Genomic DNA, 16,841 nt, shown 5'->3' with positions numbered 1-16,841 from the left:
ATAAGAAAGGTTTCAAAAATCAAAAAGTGATGAAGCAAAGTGATAAAAATATTTGAGAGAAAAATGAGCAAAAATGATCTGAAGTACGTATTGTAGTAGTCCTTCCACTGCTCCTTCCTACCCCCCAAAATGAAAGAAAACAGAACAGTTAATAAATGCTATTCTTTTTTTTTAATTCCTAAAGTTAAAAAACAAAAGGAGAGGTCAGACAGACAGCAGAAGCAAGAAGAACTACGGTCCTGCAGCCTGTGGAACAAAAACCACATTCACAGAAAGATAGACGAGATGAAAAGGCAGAGGGCTATGTACCAGATGAAGGAACAAGATAAAACCCCAGAAAAATGACTAAATGAAGTGGAGATAGGCAACCTTCCAGAAAAAGAATTCAGAATAATCATAGTGAAGATGATCCAGGACCTCGTAAAAAGAATGGAGGCAAAGATGGAGAAGATGCAAGAAATGTTTAACAAAGACCTAGAAGAATTAAAGAACAAACAAACAGAGATGAACAATAAAATAACTGAAATGAAAACTACACTAGAACAAATCAACAGCAGAATAACTGAGGCAGAAGAACGGATAAGTGACCTGGAAGACAGAATGGTGGAATTCACTGCTGCAGAACAGAATAAAGAAAAAAGAATGAAAAGAAATTAAGAGACCCTAAGAGACCTCTGGGACAACTTCATGTGCCTCTTGATGGAAGAACACAATGCCAACTCTGAACTAATTCTTTTAAAAAATCATCAAATCAGAATATGACTAATTCTTTACATGTAAGTTTCAATTTATAGGAAATACAGAGAACAGTACCGATAGCATGGAGATACAGTCAGCAAAACATATACTGGCTTTTTGTGTGTAAGACTCAATGGGCAAAACAAGCCAGTTAATGAATGTACAAATTGTAGAGAGAGAGGAGGGGTGGGGGGAGCGGGTTGGGGAGAGGTGAGGGAGATAGACAGAGAGAGAGAGGAGTGGGGAAAGGAGACTTCAATGTTTTCAAAAACAGGTAAACAATACTATTTAGGGATGCACATTCCTAACAGAAAATTCCTAAATGAAACCATAAAGAAATCAAGGATGTAATTACTTTAAAAGTCATATTAGTGGTTACTTTTCAGGAGGAAGGAAGGGTGGTGATGCCTTCTAGGGCATACAATAAGTTCTCTTTCTTACCCTGGGTAGAGATTACAAAGCTTATTCTCATCATTTACTAAATTGTAATTTGATACGCATTTTTCTGAATTACATTTTACAATAGTAAAGGTTAAAAAAGATATTGATTGGATCACAGAATTTTGGGGAAAGTATAGCACTAACTTGAAGTTAAATTTCCAAATATAATATTACAACGACACCACAGATCTGATAGGGAAATTGCTGTTGCTACTGCTTTTTACCCAACAAAAGGCTAGATGCAATCATTTGTCCTGTTATCCTAAACTCTACTTTATGGCATCTATAAATCCCGCCCTTACCAGGGTCACTTCTACCCGGGGAACCTGGCTTTACAGCCCACTTGCTACTTCCCAAACTACAGCAAGCAGAGTGGATTCTGTATAGTCTCCTTCCTCATGTTGCACATCCATGTTGAAGTCTCAGGTGATGAGAATAATAGTGGAGCCTAAGGTCAAAGGGGTGGGCATAATCCTTGGGAAATGATTGACACTCTACGTGAGAAAATACTTTTCCTTTTTTCCTGTTTATCATCCTATTTATTTTTACTATAGAGCTTACAAAATGTAAACGCATAGAAAATACATGAACAATTTTATGTTCTCCACCCAGAGTTAATGAATGTTAATACTTTATTTTATCTTCAAATATTTTACACATACAAGTATGTGTAAAAGTATTCTTCCAGTTCACGTGTACTGCACGTTAGCAAGAGTTTTGCTCAGGGACTACAATTAGAAGGAATATTTTGAGACTGCATTGAGATACAGTGCCTGCTTTTATATACAGTCAGATACAGCCAGATTTTCCACTAAAATAGATGGACCAGCATTTAAGATTCCTGTTTTCCCATTTCCCTGCCTGCTTGATATTTTTAGACTTTTCAGTTTTTGCCAATTTGATGACTGTTAGTTAGAATTTCACCTTAAATTGCATTTTTCTGATGCTCATTATAGGATCATCTTTGATAGTGAAACCTTTGATTTTTTTATGTGCAAACCATCCTTTGGGCTAAATTGATACACAGATGCTAAACTAGGCCATAGCACAGAAGGCATACTCGTTTTGTCCACTTACCAAAGAGTAAAGCATCTAGTCTGATCATTATAGTGGATGCATATCAAATCAGTTGTAGAGTCTTGACCTGAGCTGACTCTCTGGATTTGTGCCTCCTAGAAATTGAGAATTTGAACATGACAAGTATGGGTTACTTACTTGAGAATGCTGGACTTGTAGGTTGACATTGGGACTGAAGTTGCATCCTTGAGTGGCCATTATGGGAGCTATGGGAGAGAGAGCCTGGTGATGCAGAGGAAATGGAGCCCCTGGTGGCCCTGAGTCAGGTCAGAGGACTTCAAGGTACCTTGTAGCCTTCCAATTCTAGTTCCAGGTCAGAGACAGACCCTCCTGCAGTGCTTGCCTTTAGGCTCTGGAAAATCTCCACCTTATTTATAATAAATATAATAAATCACTCATAATAATAAATATAAAAAATCGCTTATAATAAATCACCCTTTATTTATGGTCTGTTAAGTGGGCAGTGACCTGGACCCAGCCAACCCCCTGCTATTTTTTGTTTGGATATAGCAATCACTCTTGTCAGTGTAGACATTTTTCCTTTATGGCAAATAAAGGACCAACCTAAGGGACAGGCACTTTTGTACCTTTTGGGAGATGTTAAACAAAGGCTTAATCAGCATGTGTTCCTCTAGCAGAGTGGAAAATAAATCAGATTTGGAGTTATAAGATACGAGGTAGAGTCTCTGCTACTCCCTAGCTGTTTGAATTCAGGCAAGGAACTCTTCTGAATATAAATTACTGATGTATGAGATAAAGACAATAATATCTATCTCTCAGGATTGGGGTAAAGACTTAATGAGATTAATTGAAATAATAGATGCAAATGGGCTTTATAATACATGTCACCATAAAATAGAAATAGTATAATTTGAGGAAAGAAATCAAAGTCCGAAGGTCAGAATAACGCAATTTTCCTGTGTATTTGCCTCCTTCTATCTTCTGTGGGTTAGAAACACATAGCTCAGTTTCCAGGGAAGTTTAAACTCTATGAGAAACGTAAACTTTTTAGTGAGGATTTTTCTTGGGTAAGCCTAAAACTAGGAAGGAAAGAAAGAAATCTTAAGCATAAACCATGTTTCTGGCAGTTTATTAAGTCTCTCCTTTCTCATTGCTACTTCTTTTTCTTTCTCATCAATAACCCAGCAACTTCACATTAAGCAGTAGCAAAGTCCTAAAGAAAGAGAAATTCTTACCTGATGGAGATGAAAGGTAGCTTTGCCCCTGATTGCTGGGCAACCTGGAAATGTCAGTTCAGTAGTTCATTTGGTAGGAGATGGGTAATGAGGTTTAGAGATGATTTCCAAGATTAATGAATGAGCAGCAATAGACTGGGATTTGATGAGCTCACATGACTGTGTACACGTGGAGGGGGAGGGACATCAGGGGCTTTATTAAGCTAGTAGTTATTGAGTATTTCTATTCTAATGATTTTATTTTTTAATTATGGTAAAATATACAAAACATAAAATTTACCACTTCCAGCATTTTTAAGTGTACAGTTCAATAGTGCTAAGTGCATTCGCGTTGCTGTGCAACCACCAATCTCCAGAACACTTCATCTTGCAAAACTGAAACACTGAACCTATTAAACAAAAACCGTTCTAATTATTTTAGAACTTTTTTCTCTGGAATTGCTTGGCAAAGTACATTAGAGATCAGAAGCAATATATCCTGTGCCTTGTGTAGGACATGTACATATGTCATTCTTAGATTACAGAAGCAGAACTGGCACCAGGTCCGAAGTATTTGTACCAAATTTGACACAACGTGCTTTTAATAACTAATCATAATTAAAAGGATTCTGATGAGAACAGTGACATACGTCCAAATATCAAAACCTGTCCTCAGATTTGATTTAAGGACTAAATTTGAGTTGATTTCATTTATTGTGCTGGTTGATGGTTATTATTCTTTAAAATGGTAAGAAGGTTGATGGTTATCATTCTTTAAAATGATAAGAAGTGGTAGCAATTATTAGGCCTTTGATTTCATGAAGCAACTGATTTGGATAGGAGCCCCTTACTTGGCTAAGTTCGTGAGCACTGGCCTCCTCTGCTTATCTTGGGTGGTGAGTGTGGACTCTCAGATCCATCAGGAGACACATTATTGATTCCTTTCTGAAGGAGAATTTGGCTGGCATTTCTTCCATGACATACACTTGTATGGTAATAGAAGATTTTCCAAGTTCATTTTTATGCCTACTTCAAGCAATTGTCAAAAAAATGTCTCTTTCTCTATTGCCTTTCTAACCTTAGCACTCAAAACAACTTGAGGTTAAATCAATTTCACAAAACAGCAAACCGTTGGGAAGGAAATCAAGTAGATGTGCAAATGGCAAAGGCTTCTTGTTGTCATTTTTCTTAGACCTAGAAAAATACTTGGAATAAAAAAATTAAAATTAATTGATCATATAACCTCTCTTATCCTTAATCAACTCATTAGACACTGAAATTTTAATAGAGGTAAACTAAGTCCTGTGTTACTTGCACGATGAAAATGCACACATGATAACTGATGCTGGAGCTGTAGAAAAGCTGGAAGGGTTTTAACAGTTGCTGCTTCTCCTAGCATGACATGGATTATTATTCCTATTATCATTGACTCTTCCATCTGAGAACAGATAGAACTGTCACAGTAGGAGAAAACAAGGAAGCAATAAAAATGAATGTTCTTCCCCAGCTGACAAGAATTTATCTTGCAGAGTTTGAAATACTATTTGGGTAGAGTGAAAAACAGAGTAGGTCTGAAACTATTCAACCAAGGTACTTCAGATTATCATAAATTAGTTCAGTTGTTCCATAGACACCTTTATGAAAAACAGTTGAATGCAAAATATTTGGAGGTGTATTAGTAATGATTTAAACTAATGTTTATTCTTTTTTAATTTTTTTTTTTATTTTTGGCTGTGTTGGGTCTTCGTTTCTGTGCGAGGGCTTTCTCTAGTTGTGGCAAGCGGGAGCCACTCTTCATCGCGATGCGCGGGCCTCTCACTATCGCGGCCTCTCTTGTTGCGGAGCACACGCTGCAGACGCGCAGGCTCAGTAGTTGTGGCTCATGGGCCTAGTTGCTCCGCAGCATGTGGGATCTTCCCAGACCAGGGCTCGAACCCGTGTCCCCTGCATTGGCAGGCAGATTCTCAACCACTGCGCCACCAGGGAAGCCCTAATGTTTACTCTTAATTAAATCATATTAATCTGCTGAAAGTAAAATGGTATAACATAGTATCAATTTCACTGAAAAATACACTGTTATGACTAAGAAAAGAACTCTTGCCAGACATTTATTAAAAATAACCAGTTAGGTAGCAGTTGATATTTAAAATAAGAGAATGAAAGAAATTAGCTACTGGTTCCAATTTCCATCATCTTTATTAATCACTCATTTTATATCTTTAAAAGCAATGCATTAAAATAAAGATGCTTAAACACATATGCAAAAAAGCAGGAGCAAGTCCTTTACCATTTATGGAAAGTTGCAGTGAAATAATTTTGATACCGCTCAAGCTTTGTGACATTATTATTTATGCAAAGAGAGTTAGAAATTAACTTGTATAATTCTGTCCAACTGTGGAAATAAATGAAGGCTAACCAAATGAGAATAAGTAGGAGTCCGAGCTTGATATAGCAAGCGTCAGCCACAGACACTAAGCCTTTAAGGGCAAAGACTCAAAGGCAGGCAGAGGAGTGGGAAAGCCTTATAATGGAAAAAGGCTTCCAGTATGCCCTGAATGGAGATTGTTGGCAAGCGGGGAGGCAGGCCGACTAGAAGCAGGGCATCATCCCGTATGATTAGTTAGGGATGGGTGGATATTTGGCTTTCTCTTGTTGGTCTTAAGTTGGAAGCAAGAACAAAAAGTGACAGGAAAGCTGTCAGGTATGAAGTCCTGGCCGTTGGGAGCTAATTGTTACAGGAGTTATTGTTTGGCTTTCTGAATTGTTGCTACCAACAGCAGTCTGATTTCCTGCAAGTCTGGCTTATAGCAGATTGATTTCCTGGCCTCGTTATTGCAGATAATGAGGTGGTTGGTTTCTGGGGCAGGCTGCTGCAGCTTGTGGGTCAGAGTTCTGTTTCTGTGTAGGGTCTTGTCATTGTTCATTTGTGTATTCAGTCTCTCAAAACAAACCCGTGTGAAAGACAACTGCACAGGACAAATAAAGGGATGCTTTCAGTTGGGCCATTACAATAGGGATACTATTTCTTAGTGAGAAATGTCTCAAAGAAGAGAGAGAAAATCCACAGTTTTATAAAGGCCAGTAAATAAGAGAGTCACAAGGAAGAATGGAGCTGGGTCTCATTTGAGTTACTGAGAAAGGATGGAGATTTGACTTGGAAAATACTACAGCAGGTGGTCATTTGCTATTAGCTCCCATGACATAAGGCAGTGGGGGAATTTCTCAACCTTGGTTGCCTTCCGAGCCCAGGACTGTTCAACATCATCACTAGTAAATAGCGGATTGTTTGATATAAGTCAAGTGCTTATGTATAATCAGTTGCGTGATCTAACGTTCCCTCTTGCTATCTATACACTGGTTCTAGCTTGAACCAGTTCATAGTGTATTTGTAGGAGAACTCTGAGAAGAGCACCATCACTTCTGACAGGAGTATGTCAGAGGAGGCTTCATGGATATATGTTTATATCTAGACTGGACTGGAAGCATGACTAGAATGTCAATGGGCATTGCAGGTGGGTAAAATGGAATGCAACGTGATCCAAAGCATGGAAGCAGGAAAGCTGTCATGACCTTTTTTGGGGCTTTGTGCAGGGAAATTTGGGCAAGTTAACCTGGAAAGGTAAAGGGGAAGACAGATCAGAAAGGGCCTGGGGAATTTGGATATCATTTATCAGACAGTGGGGAGCTAGTGAAGACTTGGGGGCAAGGGATTAATGCGTCAAAGTGATTCTTTAGGAAGCTCAATCTCATGGCAATGCAAAGGCTGCATTCTTAGAAAGAGACTAATGAGAAATTAAGGAAATGTCAAAAAATACGTTGGCCCCCAGAAGGTAAAGAACTAAAATAGAAGGGGCAACTGTGGCTTTTAAGAGGAAAATCAGGGCTTCCCTGGTGGCACAGCGGTTGAGAGTCTGCCTGCCGATGCAGGGGACACGGGTTCGTGCCCCGGTCCGGGAAGATCCCACATGCTGCGGAGCGGCTGGGCCCGTGAGCCATGGCCGCTGAGCCTGCGTGTCCGGAGCCTATGCTGCGCAACGGGAGAGGCCAAAAAAAAAAAAAAAAAGAGGAAAATCAGAAGGACAACTGCTATTGTTTGCTTCTCCAGCTTGCATTCTACCTTCCTCTAGTGATAGCACATAAAACTTCATTTTTCTTTGCATGAATCTACCTTCCCACACTTTCTTGTGAAGTGTAGACTTACTTATTTTGAGGTGCCTATGGGATGACCACATGGGGATCTAGTTTAATATATATGTTGAGAACTTAACTCATATTTTGGGGCCCAAACCCCCTCTCATTGTGGCTTGCCCTGTTCGTGACCGGTGCCAGCATCCTACTTGGACTCTTGGGTATGTTTCTTGACTCTTTTTCTTTCCTTTATCTTACAAATTCAAGCAACAATGAAATCTTACCCATTTTATTTAGTAAATAAGATCTGAATCTATCCTGTATCCTTTCTTTCCCAACTATAATGCCCTTAGCCTCACCCCTCATCATCTCTTGAATGGACTTCTGGATACCCCCTAGTTGTTCTACATCTCTCCCTTTCCCTCTCAAGCCAATCCCTGTATTAACCTTGAGATCTTTATAAAACATGCAAATATGTGCAAAATATATGGTCATGTAATTCCTTTGATTGTTCTTATTTTCTCTTACCCTTAGAATAAAATCCAAATTCCTTTATCTAGGTTACAAAGTCTTATATGACCTAGCTCTTTTATCTCATCATCCTGATTTCTCAGTTCTACCTTTCTCTATTATACTTCAGTGAAATTGGTCTTCATTTAATTCTTCGGATATATCACTATTTTTTGGCTGCCTCCAGTTTTTTAAATGTTCTTTTCTATCTTCTTGTAATTTTCTTTTCCCCTCCAGATAAACTTCCATCCATATCTCTTCACGAATCTTTATTTATCCTTTAGATATTAACGCATGTTTTATTCCCTTCATGGAGACAAATCCTGAAGCTTGTGGGAGAGGTCCGGGCTAGAGGTACGTAGGCAATAGTGAAAACTCAAAATAGATAAAATTTCCCTGGGACAGCATGTGAAGCAAAAGAGAAAATTGCTGAAGGTGGCAATTTTGGGGAATACCAATACTTAATGGAGAGGCAGAACAAAGTGAAAAGTTGAGGGTAGATAGCTAAAAGGCACTAAGTGAAGGGGTTCAAGATGAAGCTAGCAATCAATAGAATTGGGTGCATCCTTGAGGTCTTTTAGGGTTAAGATCTGAAAAACGTTCTTTGGAGTTACCATTTAGGAATTGATTGGTGATCTTAAAAGAGTAGTACAAGTGACCCTTGAGCAAGGCAAGGGTTAGGGATGCCAAGCTGGTGCAGTTGAAAATCCACATATAATTTTATAGTTGACCCTCCATATCCACAGTTCCACATCCACAAATTCAACCAACCCTAGATGGTGTAGTAATGTAATATGTATTGAACAAAATCCACATATCAGTGGACCTGTACAGTTCAAAACCATGTTGCTTAAGGGTCAACTGTGTTAGCACTGCATGGAGAATAAAAGTGTGAGTTTTACGCCTGGTCATCCAAGAGGCATAAAACTTTATTTTTATGCTTCTCTGAGGAGTTAAAGACTAGAAGAGTGGCAAGGATGTAGAGATAGCAAGAATAAAATAGTTTTTTGAGAATTAAAGATGACAAAGAGTAGAAAGAAGAATTATCATTGTAGTTTTGGGAGGATGAAGATGGATGAGCAAGGGTTTGTGTATGTGTTATGAACTAGAGGGAACTCTAATAGGGGACAGAAAAAAGAAGATTAATTTCTTGCTACATATTTAGGCTTTTTCTTAGAGGTGGTATCACGTAAAAAATGGCAGCATGAGACTACAATATGGCTAATCACAGATAGTGTCTGTAGTCATCTTTTATATTGGTATTGGAAAAGCAGTTTCATTCATATTGATACATGGTTGTTTATGATCTTATGAACATTTACTTCATTCTGTGATTACTTTGAAGGTTTGGGCTTGTATTCATTAAAACAATCGGAATAGGGAACTGTCCATTTCCCTACTTAAATGCTCTCAGCTCCTTCCTATAATACACGCTGGGCTAGGAAAGGAGAGTTTGTGTATCAGACTGGCATAAAAACACAACTAGTATTTTCCTTTTTCCTAGAGCAAGGTCTCAGTCCAAAGATAGAATAGATTGCTTCAGGGAGTAGTGAGTTCCACATCACTGGGATTGTTCAAGCTTCTGTGAGTCATTCAACATTGATGAGAGGCTAGATGATTTTTAAAGGCACTTCCATCCACAATAATCTATGAATTTCACATTACTAAATGACTGGAGAACTTGAATGCAAGCTGCACGCCAAGTTAAGAGTAAATAGATGTGAGCTGTTAAAAAAGTGAGCAGTGAAGTGGAATCTTGTTTTTGCTGGCAAGATTTGCCAGGGATAATCTTTTTAAGAGAACTGAGAGTTGATTCTATTAATGTTTGTTGTTGCTCTTTTTAGATAGATTTCCATCTTGTGCTTAACTTCCAAGCTATGTTTCAAGAAGAATGAGAAGATAGGATGAGACCTGTATCATGTGATATCTGTCTAGAACCAGAACAGCCAATACAGCTTTGTATTCATGGAATGTTCCAAAGAAATTGGCTGGGGTTCACTTTCCCCCATCTCTATGTGGTTGGTCCATGTTGTCATCTTTTCCCATCATTTCCTTGTCCCTTTTATCATCCACCCCCTTTCAGATGAGAAAACTTAGAGCAGTTGTGAAGGGTCCAAGGTCATGGAGGGAATCAGTGGTGAGAAATCACCATATATGTCAGGAGAAAACATCAGTAACAGAAGATCAATGATGATTCATCCAGATCCTGTCTTGATGCTGACATTTGTCCTTATGCTTAGCATTTCTGCATGCCCAGCACTATATGTGCATTTTCCACTCAGTACAAATTGCATTACTGTGGATGCCCACATACTGTTACTTGTAGAACAGCTAAACAAACACCAGAAATAGTAAAAGTCAAATTTATATTAGAAGGCTCATTTCTCCTGTCAAAACATCTGATCATTGCCTTTACCAATGATGAATTCCTTAATATTTTTGTTATTCAGAAAAAGTATGATTAAAAAAAGATAGAACCATGAATTTGAAAAAAAAAAAAAACCCATAACCAACCTCAAATATTTTCCAAGCTTTATGCTTCATTAAAGACGGGAAGAGAAGGAGCCACAGCAAAAAGACACAATATTTCAGGGGGGGTTATGTATTTGACAGAAAAGTGGTCAATAGAATTATTCAACAATTTATTTCGCAAATGCAAATAATAGTGGAAAATCTCAAATAATTTGACTTAGATTTTTGTCTAGATGATTCTATTTTTACTTTTTGACTAGATGATTCTATTTTTACTTCCTTTTCTGAAGTAAGGATACTTTTAAATTCTTACTGTGGGCAACTAAGTGCATTTTAAAATGAGGTACTTGAACATAATCAAATGTTTAATTAGATATAATATGTATCTTTCCGATGACCAGGCATGATAGAGTAGAAAGTCCTTTTTCCCATCCCTGACCTGAGGAGAATTCAATGGAATTTAATTCAACAAATATTTATTGAATGCGTACTCTGTCACAAACACTAGTATAGGAACTTGACATACATAAATGGAAAATACAGTCACTGTCTTCAAGGACATCTGTCTTGTGGAGGAATTCATAGCCTTGTGAGACAGTGTTTCAAAACTCTTGAGTCCCATTAGATTCTCATTTTTAAAGCCATTTCTGTTTTCAGGATTGCATTAATTTGTTTATCCTGGTTGAAGGATCTCACCAATTCTCTGTCAATTTTCATAGAATAATATAAAGAATGGGATCTGAAAATGTCTTGATGAGAAAGCCTGGCAGCATTTCCCATAAATACACAGTGTCTGTGTTACACTTCACAACTTCTTAGTGGAATGAACTTTTTCCCAGTCTGCAGCCTTTCTGAACTTGCTTCATGTATTTGCATGCATTTTGATCGGAGTCTTATTTCTGAGTTAGCTCACATCTTTTCTTATAAATAATATCCAACAGAACATCAGAAGGATCAACAGTAAGACAAGAAAAAAGACTCCGAATTTAGAGTTTCTAGTTACTTTCTTAGTTGTCCTTGTGAACCTTGACTGTGGATCTGGGAACAGAAGGAAGAGCTGATTATTTTGTGGGAAACCAAAAAGAAAATTAGAGAGTTTCTAGAAAATCAAGATGATGTGTTTTTCCTACTGTTAGATAATATCAAGTAATTGACTCTTGCCTTTTCTCACAAGACTCAGATATCAGTATTTCACTATCCTGTAAATCAATTTAGTATTTTGCACTTGTACAACTGTGAAGCCAAAGATAGTTGAATAGGTTAGGTAGTGCTCCTCACACTTTGAGTTTACGGATCACCTGGGGGATTTTGTTAAAGTGCAAATTCTGATTCAGGGTCTGGGCTGGAAACTGTTCTATATCTGTTCTAATACTGTAGCCACCAGCCACAGGTGGCTACTGAGCATTTGAAATGTGTGATGAAAATTTTAATTTAGTTTAAACAGCCACAAGTGACTAGTGGCCTCCGTTTTGTACAATGCATGATTAGTCTGTCAAGAAAAGTCAGACAGTTGACAGATCAACGACAGTCTTTAAGATCTCTTATATTTTCTTTCTATTTCTTTTTTCTTCTTATTTTCTAGACGGTAGTCTCTTTTGCTCATTTGATGGTATTGAATTTTCTGGTAGAATCTTTGAAAAGCATATGGAGCTTTTTTTGGGTAAACCTATATAGCTGTGTCTGAGGAAAGCAAAGTCAGTTAACCTTTTGTTAGCTTTTCCATCCAGGGTACACTGAACAAAGCGTAGGGTTGATGGCACAGTAAAATGCTCAGTGAGAGCCAGTGTGCTTCATTCACTCACGGAAACATCTCTTCCTGTGCTAGATATTAGAATAAGTAGGTTTGCTTTTGAATATATTTTATTTCTTCATTTAAAATTAAAAAATTCTTTAGGTCTGTCTTCTGTTAAGATGGGAGTGTAAGGTACTTTAATACTGAAGGTAGCAAGTACAATCAGTGGGTAAATCATCTAATTAATATTTACTCTGAATAAACATAAAGATCCTTCCTTTGAGTGACTTATCCTGAAAAATAAATCTTCCTTAGGGGTACAGACAAAATCTGCTAACTTTAGTACATTAAATGGGCACTGGCTGAGGTGACTGTACTCCCATAGATTTTTAAGATAGTTTATTATTAATAAATATTTACATAGTATTTTTATGCAGCAGGCACTATTCTAATTGATTTTAGTAAATATTTATTTAACCTTAACAACAGTTCTGTTAGGTATTAGTGTCTACCCCATTTTATAGATGAGAAAACTGGAGCACAGATAAGTGGAATTAATTTGTCAAAGGTCAAATGGCTAAAAACTAGAAAGCGTGTTTGAAAATTGTCAGAATCCATGCTCTAGGCCCTGCCCAATGTGCCGTGCTGTGTGACCGGTTCAGTATTGGCTTCGTGTTAGGCTGTGTATTTTCAGAGTATTTCAAGAATCACTAACTCATTAGCAATCTTTAGAAGTGGAAGGCATTGTGACCATTCTTATTTCTTTTTTTCCTTATGGTCAAGCTGTTGAATTTTGTATTCGAATTTGAGAAGGTGTTGGAATTTGTTTTCCCAGCTCTGTCTTATAGTACTTGTGTCATTTGGGGCAAAATTCTTCATCTCTAAACTTCGACTTGCTCATGTCTCCATGTGGTTAATCACAGAGCCTACCTCACAATGTTTTCTGTTAGAATAAAATGAGAAATATATAATCCACATAAAACACTTAGCCCAAAGCCCTTCAAATGTTCATCAAGTTCCCAAGAAATGTTAAAACAAAAAGAAATTTAAACAAAACTAATGTCAGTATGTGAAAGTATTGACTGAGGCTGACTCCATGTAATAAAGTCAAATGCAAAAATTGCCGTAAATTTGATGAAATTCAAATAGCTTAATCACACTTGTACACTAAGGTAGAACATTTTACTAAAACTATCTATTTGGAAAATAGAAATTAAATGTGAAAATTGATTAGTTTCTCTATTCCCTATATGAGTATTTTATAATGTATAAGATGTGTTAATTCTTATTTATGTTTAATATTTTAATGAAGATTTGGGTGTAAAAATGGGTTTAGTATAATATAGGATCATCATATTCATTCCTTTCTAAAAATGTCTAACACCCTTGACCTCACCAAACAAATCATGTGGTTGAAAGATACTTGGGGCAAATATTACAGTTGGTTATATATAGTTAAGTGTCAATGTAAGCTTTTTTTTTTTTCCTTAAAAGCTTATTGGTTAGCTAGGGTTGAGGTATGGCTGTAAGGTAAGAGGATTTATTTTACTTTTAAAACTATAACTTCACATTTGAATTACTTTTGGCCTTTTAAATAGGTAACTTGGGAGAGTTTATATTTATTGCAATGATGTTGCCAAAACTGCAAATACTTTTGAACTTTTTAAAAAAATTCCTTCATATTTTTTGACACATTCATAACAGTTTAGCAACTGTGTGTACTCTTCACCTATTTGCAAATGGATTTGACTTTTAGAGAGCACTCAATGTCATTCAGAACTAAATCTATGGAATAAGATGGATGATTAAAAATTCCTTATACTTTTGATGACAAGAAGTAGACTTGAGATACAATTGTGAGACACAGTTACCAAGAAATAAGATGTTGTCAACCACCCCGAGGCTAATAATGCTAGTATCAGCAAGAGCTTGCTAGGGTTCTAATATTTTCCAGCCACTGTTTTAGGTAATTAGTTCATACAATTTTATTTAATATTCATGGCAACTCAGTATTGTTTTTTTTTTCTATCAGTTGAAAATAATGATACTCAAAGGCTTAGGTAACATATTCAAGGTCACATAGCAAAAAACAATATAAGGTTTCAAATTTAAGATTGTATAAATCCAAAACCCATGCTCTCTCTACTACTTACAGTGTTCTGAAGTATTATCTCCCAAATGCTTGAATTATAGTGAGTAAGGGCAACATTAATGGAGAAAATACCTAATCTAGCTCGGTAATGAAATTAAGGGAAATGTTTATTTGGATGATGTATTTGTAAAAAGAGGTCCTATTACTTTTAGGACATGCTTCTTATATTCTGGCAATTTTACAGATTCAAGTGCAAATTACCAAGTACTAATTTTGTCTAATACTATGTTGAGTAGAATATTTGCTCAACTGTAAGCCATTGAATTTGATAAAAATGTAACATGCCTTTTAATATGGATAGTTCTTTTCATGATTAAGTTGGTGAAAATCTTTGTAGTAATTTATTTATTTAAAATTTAATTTCTTATATTGGAAGTATAGTTGATTTACAATGTTGTGTTAGTTTCAGGTGTACAGCAAAGTGATTCAGTCATATATATATACACACACACACACACACACACACATACGTGTGTGTGTGTGTGTGTGTGTGTGTATTCTTTTTAAGATTCTTTTCCCTTACAGGTTATTATAAAATATTTAGTACAGTTTCCTGGGCTATACAGTAGATCCTTGTTGGTTATCTGTTTTATATATAGTAGTGTGTGTACGTTTATCCCAAATTCATAACCATCCCCCCCAACCCCTTTCCCCTTTGGTAACCATAAGTTTGTTTTCTATGTCTGTGGGTCTATTTCTGTTTGCATGTAAGTTTATTTGTATCTTTTTTTTTTTTTAGATTCCACATACAAGCAATATATGATATTTGTCTTTCTCTGTCTGGCTTACTTCACTTTAGTATGATAATCTCTAGGTCCATTCATGTTGCTGCAAATGGCATTAATTCATTCTAATCCAACACTCCAAGTAGGCTACTGGATCTACCTAGTTACTATTCAGGAAAGGGTCAACTGCTTCTAAATTGCCCAAAGCCCTTCATAGTTATGCCTGTCAGTTCATAAAGGGAGAATAGGTGGGTGGGGAAATTGGAATGGCTCATCTAAGTGGTATTCAGTCTAAACCTGTATGTGGAAAGCTTCCTTCTATACATCAAACCTAAGACCATTGTTATTCTCTATGACTGTATATCTGGCTGCTGGACTTGATTCACTAGGTAGATGGAGATAATGGATATTAAATAGGCAAGTCACAGCATCTCCAACACTTTGTAAGGAATATACATTACCCACTCGTAACCCACAGTCATGAGTGATACCCACTCATTCCTTTTTATGTTGAAAAAATCTTTGTCATCTTTCTGGTTCTATTAACTCTCACGATACCTGGCCTACTGTAAGTGCTTAATAATTTCTTGTTTGCTGAATAAACATTTGAGCCTAAAAAAAGCTTTCATATATTCTTCCCAAATCAGCTTCAAAAAATAGCCTCAAATGGGAGTTGAAAGAAAGAGAAAAAGAAGCAGAAGGAAAGGAGAATGAGAGAAAATGGGGAGAAGAAGAAGTAATATTTTCAGTTGCTAGCCATCCTGAAAGGAAAGAAATTAAACCTCTGAGCTAAAGGACTCGAATCGATTTCAAGGTGAGAACTTTGACTTTGCAGCCCTTGGGTCTTGGGCATGACTGTGGGGAAACCTCAGTGCGTGATTGCCCACACTCTTTTCTGCACTGGGGCACCTGACAGCACCTGCAGACACGCCCAGTGTTGGGATGGGCATGGGTGAGCGTCACGAGTCATGTCGGTATCCTTTTCTAAGCTTCATTCTGGAAGCATGCAAGAGGTGTGAAGCTTTAGGGTCAATCATAACTTCTCTAATGAGGAAATGCACCAGTACATGTGTTGTTTCCTTCCGCCCAAATACAAAAAGTTTGCTGTGTCCCTCTCAATTTAATTTGTGGCATACCATTTAGGAAAGACCTATTTAATGTAGTGCCCCTAAGAAAAGATAAATTTCTGGATGGAACTAGAATAAATATCCACAGTGAAGATTATTTTGGCCTTACAGCTTCAAGTCTCTTCCCCTTTTTCTTGCTTTTTCACAGGTGGTAATCAAGGCACTCTGCATAATCCACCAGAGTGTTTGAAACGGTGAGGTGGCCAGCGACAGGGTGGCAGAGAAAAGTGTTTGTATTTGTGCATCATCAGAGCTAGGTTGCTGCCAGCAATTCAGGAGAGGACGGTAGCCTGGCCTGGCTCGTCCCATGACTGCTCTGCCCCAGTTCCAATAACCACAAAGCCCATTCGAGTATAAATAACAATATGACAAGTCTCCATTCAATTTATAGTGTTTTTATTGCAGGCTGCGGTAGCAAATGATTTATCTAAGGTAGAATTCCCTAATGAGCACGACCAGCCACAATGTAGAGACCGATTTAAAGCCACTGTTTACAAATTGCAAAATACTTGGAAACGAAATCAAGAAAGATTGATTCTTTGGTTATAAATTAGTTTGTTCCTA

General features: G+C 37.1%; 1 long non-coding RNA gene across 1 annotated transcript in view; it reads left to right on the top strand.

Moving 5' to 3' along the window:
• The window catches only part of LOC132436291 (uncharacterized), a 296,497-nt gene extending 280,536 nt beyond the window's left edge, over positions 1-15,961 (top strand). Inside the window, exon 3 of the long non-coding RNA XR_009521759.1 lies at positions 15,798-15,961. This is a non-coding gene — a long non-coding RNA (uncharacterized lncRNA). The remainder of the gene's footprint in view (positions 1-15,797) is intronic.
• The last annotated feature ends 880 nt before the right edge of the window (positions 15,962-16,841 follow it).

The sequence above is a fragment of the Delphinus delphis genome, chromosome 13 (assembly GCF_949987515.2).
Source record: "Delphinus delphis chromosome 13, mDelDel1.2, whole genome shotgun sequence".
Taxonomy (NCBI): Eukaryota; Metazoa; Chordata; class Mammalia; order Artiodactyla; family Delphinidae; genus Delphinus; species Delphinus delphis.
The sequence above is the reverse complement of the archived record's forward strand: the minus strand, read 5'-3'. Positions and strand labels throughout refer to the sequence as shown.